Below are 17,960 nucleotides of genomic sequence, written 5' to 3'. Positions count from 1 at the left end.
GTTCTCACAAGCCCCAGGATGAGACCTGCTGAAGCAGCTGGAGAAATAGCAAAGCAGGTTTACAATACAATAAAGCTATTACCATACTTCATTCACGGCTGTTTGTAAAAGGCTCTGAAGATGTAAAGAGTAATATAAGCACTGAGTGATATTATTAGTGTTTCAAAAGCTGTTTAGGTTTGATACATTTACAGCATGCAAAAAGCCATCTCCCAATACTCTGTCCTGTAGGTGGAAAGCCATCAGAGGGCAGAGAGTGAAAAATGAACTCACAAGTATATATCAAAACACTTAATTTAGAATACTCGTAGTTGTAAAGTATTATAGTGTAAAGTATTAATAGAGTTAGCTGGATGTCTGAGATGGAGATGGGAAGACAAAGAGATTAAATATTTATTTTACTACCCTGGGTATCACTTTTGTTATGATATCTGGGTGTAGAGTGCTTTTCTGGCTGGGCCCTTCTATAAATTCAGCGTTGCAGGGCACAGCACAGACCTGTGTAAATAATCTCCAAAGGCAGTTTCACTTTGCTGATTATTGTTGATATAGGTGCACGTATATGGAACCTCCTGCTGTATTGTCCAAGCACCTTTTTATCCCCTGGCATGAAACTTCGGCACCTCAATGTTGTGGCACCTGGGAGCATTTCCCAGTTCCTAAGAAGTAGTTGATTTGCCTGAAAAGCCCAGGGAAAACATTTCTATGTTACTATTCTGGGCTTGTAGCTTTGTAACAAGGAGCTGGTTCTGCAGTCATGTCTTTTCAGCGTTCCTTTCCCTTTCGCCAATAGGCAACTGATTTCAGTGGCAAGTCTGGGGGTTGTGACTAAATTAACATTTACAGAAAAGGGGCATTTTAATCATAAAAGAAAGCATTAGAAAAAGAGGTCAGGCAAGTGGACACTCCATCAAAACAAAAAAATCAAGAAGTATATAAAATACAATACATATATAAAAAACCCACTTTGAGCTGTTGTAACAGGGTCTCACGGGAGCAGTGGGCAAATCATTTCCTGTCTCCACTTTCATCCACGGCTGCATTTCTTGGCAAGCTCTCATCTCCTGGGGTGCCAGAATGACTCCCAGGATACACTGTCGTATCCTTACTGTGAATAAGATCCACTGATAATATCTGTGAAAGATATATGGGAGAAAAACAACTCTTAATAGGAGAAAACCAAAAGATACTTAAATTATTGTTCCATGTTTGTGCGGTGACCAAAGTAAAAAACAGAAAAATCATGAAACAGCTAAGATACAGAAATACATAATCAACCTATTTAGAATGGCTTGGATAATAATTTGAGTACTATATCACAGAAGGAAGAAAGGAGACATAAGTAACAAATCTATTATTTATGGGATTAGATTATCATCTCGTTGAAGCCTCAGGCATCTTAGTGAAAAGCCATCCTGTAGGCTAACTGGCAGTATAAAGGCACCTTAATTCTTAAAGACAGCCTGAGGCTTCTATTTTTCTCATTAGTATCTAAATATATGTCCCTATCAGCTTATTTCCAATTTTCTCATGAGCCACTGCTGTCGTTTAACCCCAGCTGGCAGCTCAGCCCCACACAGCCACTTGCTCAATTCCTCCTGCAGCGGGATGGGGTAGAGAATCAGAAGGGCAAAAGTGAGAAAACTCATGGGCTGAGATGAAGACAGTTTAACAGGTAAAGCAAAAGCTGTGCACGCAAGCAAAGCAAAACAAGGAATTCATTCACCACTTTCCATCAGCAGGCAGGTGTTCAGCCATCTCCAGGAAAGCAGGGCTCCATCACATGTAACAGTTACTTGGGAAGACAAACACCATCACTCCAAACGTTCCCTCTTCTTCTTCTCCCAGCTGTATATGCTGGGCATGACACCATTTGGTCTGGAATGTCCCTGTGGTCAGTTGGGGTCAGCTGTCCTGGCTGTGTCCCCCTCAACTCCTTGTGCCCCCCCAGCCTCCTCGCTGCTGGGTTGGGGTGAGAAGCAGAAAAGGCCTTGACTCAGTGTAAGCCCTGCTCAGCAATAACTAAAATGTCCCTCTGTTATCAACACTGTTTTCAGCACAAATCCAAACCATAGCCCCATACTAGTTACTGTGAAGAAAACTAACTCTATCCCAGCCAAAACCAGCACAGCCACATGTTCAAAGTGTTGCAGGTAGCATGGTTGGTTTCCCATAGACACCAAGACCTGCATTGGGGTAAACTGAAGTGCTCTTTGAAAGGCATTTAAAGAACAATGCAGTCATCTGGCACCATCAACATGGGTTCACAAAGGGAAAGTCCCGTTTAACTAATTTGATATTTGTCTATGATAAGGTCACCCACCTCGTGGATTAAGGGAAGGTGGTGGATGTAGTTGTTCTGGATTTTAGTAAGACTTTTGATACTGTCCCTCACAGCATCCTTCTGGACCAGTTGTCCAGCTGTGGGATGAGCAGGTTCACTGTGTGCTGGGCGAAGAACTGGCTGATGGGCAGAGCTCAAAGGGTTGTAGTGAATGGGGCTACATCTGGCTGGTGACCTGTCACCAGTAGTGTTCCTCAGGGCTCAATTGCAGGGCCAGTTCTGTTCAATACATTTATCCACGATCTGGATGCAGGATTTGAATGCACCATTAGCAGGTTTGCTGATGATACCAAACTGGGGGGTGCTGCTGACTCTCTTGAGGGACAAGAGGCCTTGCAGAAGGATCTAGATAGATTGGAGCATTGGACAATGATTAATGGGATGAAATTTAACAAGTCGAAATGCCAGATTCTGCACCCAGGACAGAATAACACCAAGCACAAGTATAAACTGGGAGAGGAGTGGCTGAAGAGCAGCCCTGCAGAGAGGGATCTGGGGGTGCTGGTTGACAGCAGGTTCAGTTTGAGTCAGCAGTGTGCTCTGGCAGCCAAGAGGGCAAACTGCATCCTGGGGTGCATCAAACACAGCATAACCAGCCCGTCAAAAGAGGGGATTATCCCACTGGACACAGCATTGGTGCGGCCTCACCTCGAGTAGTGTGTGCACTTCTGAGCCCCACAATTCAAGAAGGATGTGAAGGTCCTTGAATGTGTCCAGAGGAGGGCAACAAAGCTGTGAAAGGGCTGGAAAGCATGTCCTGTGAGGTGCAGCTAAGGACTTTGGGTTTGTCTAGTTTGGAGAAAAGGAGGCTGAGGGGTGACATCATTGCTCTCCACAGCTTCCTGAGGAGGGGATGTGGTGAGGGAGGTGCTGATCTCTTCTCCCTGGTACCCACTGATAGGACATGTGGGAATGGGTCAAAGCTGCACCAGGGGAGGTTCAGACTTGACATTAGGACGCATTTCTTTACCAGGAGGGTCGTCAAACACTGCAATAGGCTTCCTAGAGAGGTGGTTGATGCCCCAATCCTGTCAGTGTTTAAGAGGCATTTGGACAGTGCCCTTAATAACATGCTTGAACTTTTGGTCAGCCGTGAAATGGTCAGGCAGTTGGACTAGATGATTGTTGTAGGTCCCTTCCAATTGGAACTAAACTATTCTATTCTATTTCCATCTCTATTAACCAGTTCTCTTCATATACAAGCATATGCCCATCTGCACATGAGGAGAGCCCCTTCATGTCACCAAAAAGAAAAAAAAAAAGTAAAAAAATCAAATCACAGCACATAGAAAGGCCTATTAATTCACCTGCTATATCTTGCTGACAGCACAGTATGCTCCTACAACAGAGCTTCTTTAGCACTACCTGGTTGGCTGTCAAAGCAGTCTCAAGTAACAGTCTTCAACCAAGTGACTTCAACTGTTTCCCTAAATATGCAACTCTGTAGCATAACTTATTTCCTATCTGCATGATGCTTAGCTGAAAATCACTCTATTAACCTCTTGCTGTATGCTAGTGTAGATTACAAACTGCCATCCACCAGAATTCCACTGAAGTGACGCGAGGATTGCAAAAGACTTAAGTTTGGATGTCTCCTGCAGCAAAGGCAAAGGGATAAAGCAGCTCTTCAGAGCAGCATGCAGCTGCCCTAATCACAGGACCATCCTTTCTCTTCCTACAGTCAGCTGTAGCGTTTACTCCAGTTTACTAACTTCTGCAGCCAGAGCAGCAGGTGCCTTACAGACAAGAGGCCCCTCCCTTGCAAAACCCTGATCCATCTCTTGGGCATGACTATACTGTGCCCTGTACTGCTCCACGGGAAATGACAAATGAATATAGGTCACCTCATTTCACATAGACTCAAGGAAGACAAATTATTCCCAGATTTCCAAGATTTTGAGCAATTGATTTTTCAGCTTTTGATGCAGTTCTTTCAATAAAAATTATGTGAGTGATTAGGATGGGGGAAAGGTTGACTGATTGTTTGCTAGCTTGGATTTTTGAGAGAGAAAAAGATAAGTAAGATGGTATCAGTAGCCCCAATAGCTACTGTTTGTGGGAATGAAGGCTTCAGAGTCAGCGCTCTGCCTCATGACATGAGGGAAGAAGACACCAGTGCAAGAATGAGATGTACCTGTTCCACCGGGATTGCACCAAGACAGGATCAGACATGCACTGGACTAGCACACTTTGCAGATTCTCTCTGGACAAGGGACGACTAGCAAAATGTGGGAAGCATGGGCCCATTCAAAGCTTCACAGCATACTCTGGTGGTCACTGACACTCAGCATAACCTCAGTTGACCCAAAACCTTTCATACAGTCTCCAGCTCAGAACAGATGTATTCTCTTTGCCTCTGCAGATTCCTTAGCTTTTCATCCCTTTCCCCAGATTCTTCCCTATCAGTCCCCGCTTCCCAGACAGCATTATATTTATCCAGTAGATTAACATATTTATTACACCAGTGCAGTTTATGTTCTTCTGCTTTGATCTTCTCTATAAAAATAATACATAAAATTTCCCTACAATAATTATTTGAATGAGACCACATCTTCTTTTAAAAATTCTGATCTTAAAGTGTTCATTGAAGGAAATGTGCCATGTACATGTAATATAGCTCAAATAGTTAACATCACTCCCTGAAAATATTTGAGCCCTATTTCTACTCCAAAACTGTCAAGCTGCAGCTCACAGTCCTTAGTTTGCATCACATTTGTTTCGTCCCATACCGTACCAGAGCTCTACCTCTTAGCATTGGTTAACTGGAGCCTTCATGCAACATAACCACCAATTCCAAGTAGCAAGAGTACCTTAAGGTTTTACCTTAAATTCTAACTTCTCTTTTTATTAAAATAATCAGATTTAATCCCACGAGTCTTTCACGCCAGGATCTAATCTTTCATGCCTTCTGTACCTATCTATGATACCCTCTTTGTACACTGAAGGATTTGATCAGCTTAATTTAGGAGATTACCTTGCCTGACAGCATCCCTTGAAGAGTTACTGCTGACAAGTCAGAGCTACCTATCTCATAAGCAATGCTCATTTTCCATTTTCCCAGAAGTGTGACATTACTTTTACCAGTGTGCCTGATTCAGAAAACCCATCTTTTTTAGTAGCCACCTGTCTTTGTTACTTACCCCTCCCCAATCTCCATATCGGTTGCAAACATTCTTCTCTGCAATGATTTCCTTTCAGATCTTCAGTTAGAAAAAATGAAGAAGACAGGACCCTGAACTACAAGATGCAACTAAAACCAGACATATTCAGCAGTCGTGATCCATTTATTGTGGCATAATATGGCATATTATGGCATCTAATCCAGCTAGTACACTACAGGGAGTAAATTATTCTTGATTAAAATGTTACACAATACTAAATCAAACTTTTTACAAGACTTGCTTTTCAACCAGCTTGTAAGTATATAAAAAAAAACCAAACAAACCTGAAAAATTATGGGTTTGGGATTAATTATATTCACTTCCTCTGTTCCTTATTATTTGAGACTTTCATCAACAATTCTGGTTTGGGGTTTTTTTTTTTAACATGATCAGTGTAAAAGTCAAAGGCTTAAAATTACCTGGGCTGCAACTTTACCCCTTTTAATGTGGTATAACTTTAATTTTTGCTCTGTCCTCTAAAACTTTGCACTGTTCCAAGACTTACTGAAAAGTACCATTAATCATCCAAAGACCTCTCCAGCAAGCTCTTATAAAACTCCCAGATGCAAATTATCTAGGCGTCCTGATTTTAAAATGTCTAGCTTTAGTAGCTGCCATTTAACATCCTCTGAGAAACTGTTGGACTGGAAAGAGTTTCGGTATCAGGATCAGCATGTAATGTAACTAATTCACGTGGCTTTTCCCCAAATTCATAACAGAAGTATTTGCTTCTGTTATTGCTCCATTATAATTGACACTTCTTCCATTTCTCCTCTCAATGGCCAATATTCTTTTTGTTCCTAAGTTTCCAAACCTCTTTCCCATTGTCTTTGGCTGTTGTGGACATCAATTTGTTCCTGTGATTTTTTTATTTCTATTACCAGGCTTTTGGACTTCTTATTTCTTATTTAAAATTAAGCCTGTTAGTAAACTACAGAATTCGTATTTTAGAGTTTATTCTATCCCCACATAGCAATCTGGTTATAACCTACTTATGGTCTAATTATGGCATGTAGCTCTGTGATTATCCACTAAGATTAAATCTCATATACTATTCAATTCTGCTAAATTGTTTAAAATTCAGTATGACTTGAAAAGTCTACAGTATTTTGATATTGACAGAGTGGGAGACCCAGCATGTCATTCAAACTGAAACTTCTAGCACCTTATGGGGTTTTGCATTCCAGCACACAGTACAGGGAGGCATTAGAAAAACTCACTACTGTGATTTTGATTTCTGTTGAAAACTAATTAGAAGTATGTCCTGTTTCCTCATAGAAAAGCATTTGGTGTCATTTTCATGACCTCATGTGAACCACACCGGGAACATAGGACTGCAAGAGACATATCCAGACTCTTTCCTATGCTCAGCTACATCACATACCTTGCAGGCTCAGATTTTAGTTTTTGTTGCTATAAGACATTTCCTTACAACACTCAAATGATTTGAGTGGATTTTTTCTCTGTTATCGCCAGGCTCCGGCAGCCTCTTCTAAGAGATGAGCATCAGAGCTGGAATGCCGTATTCCCCATCAAAGCCACTCTTCCACATAGGCATGTACAATGACAAGCAATACCACAAACTCTTTTCTCAAAGTTTCATCAGACACTAAGGATAAAACCACCGCCCGTCCATCCCTTCTCTTCAGACACTAAGGATAAAACCACCGCCCATCCATTCCTTCTCCTCTGTGCAGAAACACTCAGTCCAGCCCCAGGCAACTGTGTCAGCCAGGAGCTCCCATCTGCTGGGACAATTTTCTATCCGATGCCAGTACCTGGACAAAGGACATTTCATGCCGTACAGCCACAGGCATGCATGGTCCAGGGAAACCCGCCAGCTGCTGGGGCCAAAGCAGCCAGTTGTGCCGTCATGCTCTGCTTTCCCCCTTGTCTTCTCCCGGCATCACGTTCTCCGACCACAACTCCCCCGAAACCGGAGTCCAAACTGTGCGGGGGGGGAGCAGGGGAGGAGAAGAGGGGAAGGGAGAGGATGTCCAGTGACTCAGAGAGAGATAACAGGCTGGTTTATGTAGCCTGCCATTCCCTTTCCCCTCTTGACTCTTCCTAAATAGGTTACGTTCAGGGACTTTTGCATTCCAGGCATGTGAGTCCTACAGGCAGCATCCAGTGATGGCAACACAGCCAGATTTATTACCAGGTTCAGAGCACTGGTGTATAGACAATTAAATACTCTTTTTCCTCACATCCCTTTGTGCCCCAGTTAATTTTAGCTCGATATCTTGATTGGATGGAAAACAAGCGCTCATTTGTTCCCACTTCTACATTGGTTATCAGGCGAATCTAGTCATCCCGTTCCTTACAAGGCTGGGAGGAAGCCCCTTCTCCTCGGGGCTGAAGCCAGCATCCCCTCCCAGTGCCAGCCCCATCTCCAGCCAGCATCTCTCTTTGCCCCCAGCTGCCCAGCCGTGCCTAGACCTCTGCCCATGCTCCATCCTGCCACGTGCCCTGCTCGTGTGCTGGCTGACGATGGCAGTCCACAGGAAAAAAGGCTCATTAAAATCACCCTATAATCTTTCTGTGCATGCATATAAAATAAAAGGGTTGTTGGGACCTTGTGCAAAGAAGTCCACTTTATTTCTAACCTGCCTGTTCCCCCACCTCACACAGAAAGGACTGAGAGATGTTTGATGTGGCCGCAAAACCCCAAGTTGGTATGGCTCTGGCTTGGCTGTTTTGCTTGTGGGTCCAGCCATCGTTTGAATGACTCCTAAATTTTTGAAAACATAGCAAATGATGGGAAAACAGACTTTTTCAGCTTGTCATGGGCAATTTAAGGGGACAAATTAAAGGCCATGTTCTATCTAGGTGACCCTTTTCCCATTGAATTTCTAAGGCCTGCTGACATGCTTCTCAAAACTGCACTGAGAAAAGAATAATAACCAACAGTGTCAGGAAATGTTAATAGTCAGGGTCCCATCCAGCTCTGCATGTTGCATATTTATCCTGACACACGGCACACTGTTATTCTTCATCTGTACTTCTAGGCACAAACAAGAGGGGTTAATAAGAAATGCTCCTTCACTTAATCACAGTGCCTTAAGGGTTCCTGTCAGGAAACACAGCTACCAATACCATGAAGTCATTTTCAAGGGATAAATAAATAAATAAATAAATGCATAGCCCAGGGATGATTTTCACTTTGGCTCCAATTTTAATCAGGATAATAACACCCAAGAGCAGCATGGCAGTGCTTTTCCTTTCATTTTGTGCCACGTTCAAGTGATGTTGTTTCACAGCTTTAATAGTCCTGTCAGCATTCATCAGCAAATCAAGACAGCCTCCAGAATACTGCCATAAAAACACAGTGGATTTTTAATTAGAACAGGGCAGCCCTTAGCACACCAAATACATGTTAAATCGATATTTCTCACTACAAGCTCAAGATTACCCAGTTTCAGCTGCTTCCAAATGAGGCAAATCAAGCTTAATGTGGGCTCAGCTGAACAAATGTATTTTCTTAGGTTTACGGCAGCTTTTAACTTTTAATGCCATGTCTTTTTTTTTTCCTTTTTTTAAGATGATGTTATGGTAGGAAAATGTTACACTTGCCTATGTGAGATTTACAGATGACCTTTTTACTGGACAAAAGTTCTGTGGGACATGGGACAGAATATAAATCCCAGACTCTGCTCCATCAAAAGCTGATAAATAAGTGAGGAAGATTAAGAGTGTAATTTAATGAGCCAGTATGTTTTCCATTACAGATGTAATTATTTGCCAAAAATTGTCCTTTCCACATTCATTTTGTTTTGAAAAACAATGACTCCTTCATAAAACCGTCTAGTAGGTTTTCTGGATGCACTATTTTTTAGGAGATCAGTGGTTTGTGGTCTTGTTGATGTGGATCAGAAGAAGTCAAAGTCATTTGTTGCTTTTCCTGAAAACTTAAGTACCACAAGCTGCTGGATCATTTCTTATTAGTATCTGGGAATTATTAAAGTGTACTCAGGATTCCCATTCAGTCCCGTTTTACGGTAACAAAAACCACAGGAAAAATGTGACTTTTGTTATTTCTGTGCTAATTTCCCATAAATTATGTGGAACATATTCCCCTGTCATTTTTCTATTTAGCAAGTTTGTACTCAGGTGTGATCTCAGGAAAAAAGAAACACTTTCAAAGATTAGCTCTAATTGGTAGAAGATGGGAAGTTATTTTGGTGAGAGTACCCACCTCCTCCTGATCTAAATGGCTACTGCAGCAGCCAGTTGGACTCCCTGAAATCGGACAACATGCACTTCACTTGTTCCTTGCCCTAAAGAGCAAGAGGAAGGACTGGTGGGGACTGCAGGCCGTCCCCAGGGGAAAGTGACTTCAGGCACTTCTAACACAGCAGTCTCGCCTCACGTGCACAGGGGCTCACCAGAAGCAGCATAAGGAAATTAGGAATCAGGCACATGACTCCCCTCCCTGTCTTAACAGATACTCACTAGAGAAGTTTTGCTGGTGGACACAGCCATATTTCCCATAATAATTCATGAGTGATATGTGTCAATGCACTTACGGAGATGCTTATTGTTGGAATATATGCTTTAGCCTAGCAAGAGGCAGAAGCACCACAGCAGGAAGGAAAACCCATAGTTAGACACCTAGCTTGGCTGAGAATTGTATTCTGGTGTCCATCTAGGTGCTGCAACTTTTCCATCCATTTTGAGCTTGACCTGAGGGTCTACAGATCTCAAAAATATTATAAGGGACTTGAGTCCCTTGGAAAGGGATTGACATTAGCCAATGCGCTGAGCAGGGATACCGCTACACTGCCCAGCAGAAAACTGGTGGCAATGAAGAGGCTATGCTGCTCTTGATGCCTTGCTCCTGTGGTGGGCTGCAAGCGCGAGAGCTGCAGACATCAGGGGATGCACCATCACTTGCCTTACAGCAATCTCTTCACATCTCTGCACCCTGCCTTGCACCCTACCCCTGGAGGACAGCAGGGAGCTGTACCAAGGTCAGCCCAGCAAACCACATGTGCTGCTGCACCAGAGCTTTATCCCCCTTCATGTGAAGCTCCTCTCACAAGGAAAACCTGTTATTAAGAGCTCTCTGGTGCCAATCCTCCTAGAAGCAAATTGCTCTGTACATGTTTTGCCTCGGTCTCTCAGGAAACCTGCAAGACTTGCTGGCCGTTCAACCAGCTTACCCCATATGCAGAATGATGCACTACGGCATGATGACGGGACAAAAATCTCCCTCCAAACTTATCTCACGTGTCTTGTTGTTGGGTTTGGGTTTAGTTCTAAACACTTTTTTTTTTTTAAATAAGCTCAACCCAAAAGACCCAGAAAGATAAATACCTTTAAGTCAATCATCAAAGCCAAACTAAACAAGCACAAACCTTCACTTAACTTTTAAATGGCAATGAAGCTTTGAAAAAGGGTCCTGTACCTGAAATTTCATGTGTAAATTATGACTTCACTTTCAAAATTTATCTTGGCCGAATTTCTGGAGTAAATCCATCAAATGCAATCTTCTGTGGGAAGCTTACTTCCGAGAAACAATTTCCTACATTGAGAAGCAGAGAACAAGTAGAATAACAAATGCATCCCTTTGCATATGACTGTTTTAGAGAAATACACAGACATCATGATAATGCAAAACTCAGAAGGACTGAGACAATGTCTGCATTTTACCATTTAGCATCTGTTTCAGCTCCATGCTAAGGCTCAGACCTGAAAGGTGCTGAGTATCCCCAAATCAGCAAACACTGAAGGGCACAATTTACTTCAAGCCTACAAAGGGGCCTTCAAAATAAATGGGAAATCAAACAGACCAAAAGGAGTGGAGCAAAGAAAGCACACTCCATCATAATACAAGGGAACAAATTAATCACACATAAAGTGACCTCAGCTGTGCTGGGCTCCCTGTTAGAGAAGGTGAAAGTCCATCTCCATCCACATGAGTTTCCCCAGCCCCATTTAGCAAGCTGTTTCTTCTTCACAAGTCCTTGCTTTTATCTGTGCATGACTTCCCTCGGGGTGAGACGTCAGCCTTCTGGGAAGCATTGTGTCATTGAGCTGGGGTTTGATGGAAAACATGACAGCAGACAATGACAAAGTCATCCTCTTTCCAAGAGCAGGTAACTTCAGCAGTTTCCAGGTGGCACTTGAGATGTTGGCTTTGACCTCTGGGACCTGTCTGACTCTATGCTCACAGAGGTGGAAATAATGCAAACTAGAGCTCCTGTAGAGAGACCTACTGGACTCGTATCCTGCTCAAAGCACCTTATATACATTATGAATGGGGCAAAAGAGCATTTCAGGTACAAAAAAAGCCATGCTGAAAATAAGGGGCTTGGTTCTGCTTGTGCTGGTGCCCCCCTTTTAACACTTGATATCAGTAGTCGCATGTTCAGTGAAATCCTGAATTTGGTACATGAGGGAGACAGCAGTACTCAGCAACTAGAAATAATTTACATAAATAAGGGTGCAGACAACATATGGCAAAGCACTCACAAAAGGCTGGTAGAGAGGTATGACAAGCAGCCTCTTCCCTTCTATTTGGCACTGGGCAGACTAAGCCCCACCTAGTATGTGGCAGTCAGGTTCAATTACCTCAGCTAGCTGAAGGAACTTATGCCTCAATTTTCTTTCCCCTGGAAAACCCTCATGCTTCTTGCTGGGAGGATCAGCTGAGAGGCAAGAAATGCCACTTAAAGCTCCCAGGTCCCCCATGCCCCCATGCTCAAATCATGGTAATTTTAAGTTAAAATGGTCAGCACCTTCTTTTCTAGCAGATTCGTAAAGATTTCTCCGTGGGAATGCCTCAGACCCTCTCACAAAGAGAAATAGTTAAGGAGAAACATGTGAGAAACAGTACTGGAAATCCATTAGTGAAAGAAGGGATTTGTTTTCAAAGTTCAAATAAATCATTCAACTAAAGAAGTACTAGCTAGCAGAGAGGAGCTCACATAAACATTTCACAAGTGGGTAACAGTGAGCAAAGAACCAGAAAGGAGTAAATAAATTACTCCTTTCTGCCAAATAAATCATGTGAATTGTAAGCTTTCTGGGGCAGATACTTTAAATACTTTATTTTCTCTACAATTTGGTACAGCATGCAGCAACACAGATGCCCAAATTCCTTAATGGGGTCTCTAGACACTGCACGAATATAAACAGAAAATTGCATGGAAATAAGTCAATAATAAGGTAGATGCAGCCCTGGACAGGGCCATGTAGCTATGACCACATCACATAACAGCATGCATCATTGAGCACTCGTGCCTTCCTGCACCAAGGATGCTGCATCAGTCCTCAAAGCTGCAGACACTCGAAGGCTGCACCGAGCCCCAGCTGCCTGGGCACCATAGCAATATATAATCTCATGCTGCATTTTCTTCCCATGTGCCTCCACTTAGGGAATAAATCAGGAAACAGTACTCAAAGAAAAAAGGCCCAAGCGAAAATCACATGGTGATTTCTAGACAGGGTTTTACTGAGCATATGCGGCATTTGTGTTACATTTGTAATTGGGTAGACACATCTCAACGCAGCTTCAAAGAAGTGGCAAAGAGCAGCTTAAGGCAGGGAGGAGGAAATGTTCCCAATGGAAACCCTAGATTGATTATTTTGTACGCATGCCCCCAAAAAATTACACTGGGTAATCCGTGTGTGCTTAACCTTTGGGCTCTCAACTAATTAATTAAAGTTGCTCATAGTATACGCAGTGTTAGTGAGGTAATATTTCATCATGTTTCAAGTAGGAAAGGTTTTGGCACAGTGCAGTCTTTTCTTAGTCCAGATTGGAATAACAGGAGTTATATAAATGCAAATTACACAATTTGACCGCTGTGTAACATCAGCATATTATGACTTAAAGAGCTAAATCCCAAGACCCCTCACTGACTGGTGAAATCAGGCTCCCATTGAATTTTGCCAGTGTAGGGGCCAGCAGAAGACAACCCTGGGGCAGAGCCCCCACTGCCGTACCTTCTCGCCCTCCCCACCAGCAGCCCACCTCATCACCCTGCTCTGGTCACTCATGGGCTTTCTGTGTGTGCTTCTCCTTCTTTACCCACTGCCAGCTGTTCAAGAGTTTCTTCCTTCTCACACCCATCATGCCTTCTTTCTTCACTGTCTGGCTTTAACTTAACTGGCCTTTCTTCTGCCTTCTTCCATCTCACTATCTTTCTTTCTAACCTTCCTTTATTTACTTCTTCTACATGCTTCTTCCCACTCTTGTCAGAATAGCTTCATGCTATTTTAATTGTTTATTGTAATTCTGCAGCTTTTTGAGCACTTATGGTCTCTTCTCCCGTTGTCATTGTCCTTCCGGCCCATTGCATTTCTCCTTTTCCCCTATTTCTCTTTACTGGCTCTTTCTTTGCCTTCTTGCCCACCCTGCACTGCCTGGCCACCTCCATCTCGCTCTGCTTTGCCTTAGTGCCTGAGCAGTGCCATGGATGCTGGAGTGGGGCCATCTGGCAGGCTCCAGCATGTGCCCCGCACACGGAGAGCTTGTTGGATGGAGAAGGAGGGACTCATGGGACAAAGAAGTCCAAAACTGCATCCAATTTCATGGTCAGGTGGCCAGGCAATGCAAGAGGTTGAGGTCCCCCATAACAACAGTGACTGCACCACCCACTGATGCTTCTGCTCTGGGAAAAAAAGCAAAATCAAGTTGTTCCTAGTTACCTCATGCACTTCCCAAACATTCTTCACTAGGCTGGAACAGAAAACATTACTGATGTTGAAAGGACAAATCAAGACAATTGTATGCCTGCAAAGAAAAGTGCATCTGTTCACAAGACCCCCATCTCGGTAAGGATTCAACCATCAATTCATCATCACTTTCTGGCCAATACCTTGCTCAAAGTAGGAATCAGCTTGGTTTGGCCTGGACTATCCAAAAATTGGTCATCTGCAGGTGACACATCACCACCACGTTGTTCTCCTCACTGCAGCTTTTCCTGCTTTTCCGGCGTGCCTCTTGTCCCAGTGACCGACATACCCTGAAGGCACTGCAGCAAACACCTAACCTGGCTCCTCTGCAACTCCTACAGCCAAGCCAGGCCATCAGAGTTGTTTCTGTTGTTATTGGCTCCAACCACATCTCAGAAGAATCTGCTTCTTAGACCTGGCAAAAACAAGGACTTCCCAAGTTTTTGTCCAAGAAACAAGGCATCTATAGCATTCGCTTATTTGCAGTCTTGTTTGCTGTCCTCTTTCCGCTGTACCCAGAGCCTAATCTAAGCGTACAAGACTGGAATTTGTCTTTCCCCCAGGACACACCTAATATAATCCTTTTGTCACTACCCTTCAAAAATTGGTTTTTTTTAATTCATAAACTTAAACAAATGTTAATGAAAACTATTGAAACATTTATAGTTGGTAACAAAATGCAAATTAAGTATGACATAGTATTTTCCATCCGATATCAACAGATTCTCTCTAAACCTGTATCATTCAGAACCCTCTACTCTAGGATTTACACATATATAAACCCACTGGAAGAAACCCAAGGGCTTGCCAGCTTGGGCGGAAACAGGCTTGAAGTGACACATGTAATTTTCACCTGCATTACAATAATGGTCTAAAAAACAGCAGGGGTCAGAACCTTGATGCAGGAGGCATTGCACAGACACGGAATTAAACAGCAGTCCTTCCTCCAAGGAGCTCACAGCCAAGGTACCAGGTAAGAGACAGAAGAGAGTAGGAAAAGCCCAGGAAAATACAGGTGCTCAGCCTTGCAGACGATGGGCGTAGCATCAGGGTAACCTGGTCATCGCAGGGTGTGGTTGTGTTTCACAGAGAGGACAGGTCCAGAGATAGTCTGGACCTACATATATATATTTGGATATCTATACTGCTCTCCCAGTGCTCCTCTGAGGGCCAGCCCAGCGCTGGCTCCTGTCTGTATCCAAACTTCTGGTCCTTAGTGTGTGCCTGCTCTGGATGCACACCATCATGCACACCAAGAACACAGTTTTAACACAAAAGTTTCCATCCCTTTTCTCTGTTGCACCCCTGTAAGGAGCTCTCCCAGCTCCATCCCCTTCATCGAGGCATGTCCCAGGCCAGTGGTGCAGAGGGGGAGCAGGCAGGTTCTGGGGCATGTCCAAGAGGACAATTCACAGAGGACATCGTCTCACAAGTCCTGCTCCAGAAGCATCGTCAGCCAAGGCTGTGTCTTACACCTTGGTTCATGACAGAAGTTCTGTCCTACATCCAGCTCAGCATTATGCCCTGAGCACAGGAAGGGGTACAGAGAGGAGGGAGGAGTGACAGTTCTTCATATGAAACACAGAATGAACAGGATCACTCGGGATGTGGGAGGAATCAAGGATGGTGAAGTTCTGCCAAAAGCTAAGGATCATCTGACTACCATTGAAAACATCCCCGAGGATGCTTTCCAAAGTAAATAAACTACGTAAATACTCTTTTCTTCCTAGAGCTTTCTAAGAAAGAAAACCCTGTTGACCCTGGTGTCGGTGCATTTTATATCACAGTATCTAGAAGTAATTTATAAAAATTGATACATTTCTTCCTTTGTATTAGACAGCAACTACCCCCATTTGCAGATGAGGAACAGAAATTAGGTGAGTTGCTCAAGGTCGCAAAGAGCTAGAACTGAACACTGATCTTTTAACTTCCAGGACTGTGACTTAAAACATAATCCTTCCTTTTTTTCCACTAGCATTGCAGCTTCCACCGCACTCAAGACTCAGCACAGTGGTTATCATAATTTTACACTAATTTTGACTAATTTTCTGCATCACTGCTCTGCATTTAATTACTTCAAAATGTATCTCTGAATCATTTAATATACTGTAACTGCTTTTGTGTGTTAGAATAGAAGCATCAAGTGGTCTGGCAAAGCTCAGCACTAAATAAATAGACCTTCAGGGAAAAATCTGAGGGAGATGGGGAGATATTTCTTTTCCCAAAAAAGCTGTGGCTAGCCTTATCCATGTTTCCCAAGTCTGTTAGAAAGTTCCACAGAGTGGAACTGAGAAAATAATTGCAAAAACCAATTTGATTGATGAAGCCTCCTTTTCAGCCTCAATAACATCCAATAGGAGATTTCTGATTTTTTTTAATGTGCTAATTATTTATACTTATTCAACCATGAAAAACAGCAGGCTGATTAGGAAGGGCAGGGAAAGCAACAAACAAAAAGAAAGAAGTTGCTGTTAATAAGCATTTAATTTACTAAAATGCTCATTACAAAGCAAAAAAAATTGACAGGATGAACTCGGGGTCTCAATAGAAAATCGGCAAGCAGCATCTCTGGTAATAGTAGAGTGCAGAAGAACACAGCCAAGACACAGACTGACCTCTGCTCTTTACAGGAGATACAGTTGGTTCAGGAGTGTGGTCCGCTGGGGAGGATGAAACCACAGATCCCCAGAGACACTGAAACTGTAGTGATTTATGAGACCTGAAAATAAATATTTTATTCCCGTTTTCTTAACAGGAAATTCTACATCTTTTCCTGTGGTTTTTTTTTAAATTAAAAAAAAGTGGGAAAGTCATACAGAAAATGCTGAAATGTTTGATAAACACTTCTCCAAATTTGAGAAAAACAATTCTTGAAAATCATAATTTATAGTGGTAATATGTAGATGGTATGTAGACTGATGTGAAATGCTGGCAGCATTTTCTAATCTCTATGACAGAATTAACTGGCAATTTACACATTGGCTGAAACATCTGAAGACAGTCATACTTTAAAGTAATGGAGAAATTGCAGAAGATGAGCACAAGGTTATCCCAACCTGGCAGTGGACATCTGGGTGCTGCTGGGCTTGGGCTGGCTTTTGGCAGGTACATCTCAATGCACAAGCTCATTCTGGGAAGGGGTCCTGTCCACTGGGAGACCCTCAGCGATCAGAAGGGTATCAGGGATGGGTTGAGCTGCCCTGGGGTGTCCCATGCGCATTGCAGAAAAAGCCCATCAGAAAGACCTTGAGAGTACTTGGAAGATGAGGACAGTCAAGAAGTTCAGCCTTGACAGCACTGCAGAGCCCATCCAGGAAAAAAAATTCTTTCATGAATGAGGACTTTAATTTGGCACCGGCATAGCAAAACCTAGTGCATGCAAGCCAAAAGAAGAAAGCTGGAGACTAAAATAAACCACACGTTTTTAACAGCAAGGATATCTCCATCCCAGGGCATGCTGCCCATTCTGAGGCTCTGCACTAGTTTCAGCATTTGGGAACCCACTTCCTCTGATTTTAAGCTGGTGAGTTGGTTGCTTGGTCCCAGCTGCTTGTCTGGGCTTGGACAGTGGAAGGCAGAGACCATCTCCAGAAAGAAATTCATCACATTGATGTTAGAAATGTATTTTAGGAGGGAACAAACCACCTTGTAGATACATCAGGTTAGAAAGCCAAGGCTAAATGATAGCTAAATGAAGAAAACACCAGAAGGCAGAACTCTTATGGGCAGACCCACGCCTCCCCTTGCTTCTGGGACACAAGGCCATACTCCAG

The sequence above is a fragment of the Buteo buteo genome, chromosome 3 (assembly GCF_964188355.1).
Source record: "Buteo buteo chromosome 3, bButBut1.hap1.1, whole genome shotgun sequence".
Taxonomy (NCBI): domain Eukaryota; kingdom Metazoa; phylum Chordata; class Aves; order Accipitriformes; family Accipitridae; genus Buteo; species Buteo buteo.
The sequence above is the reverse complement of the archived record's forward strand: the minus strand, read 5'-3'. Positions refer to the sequence as shown.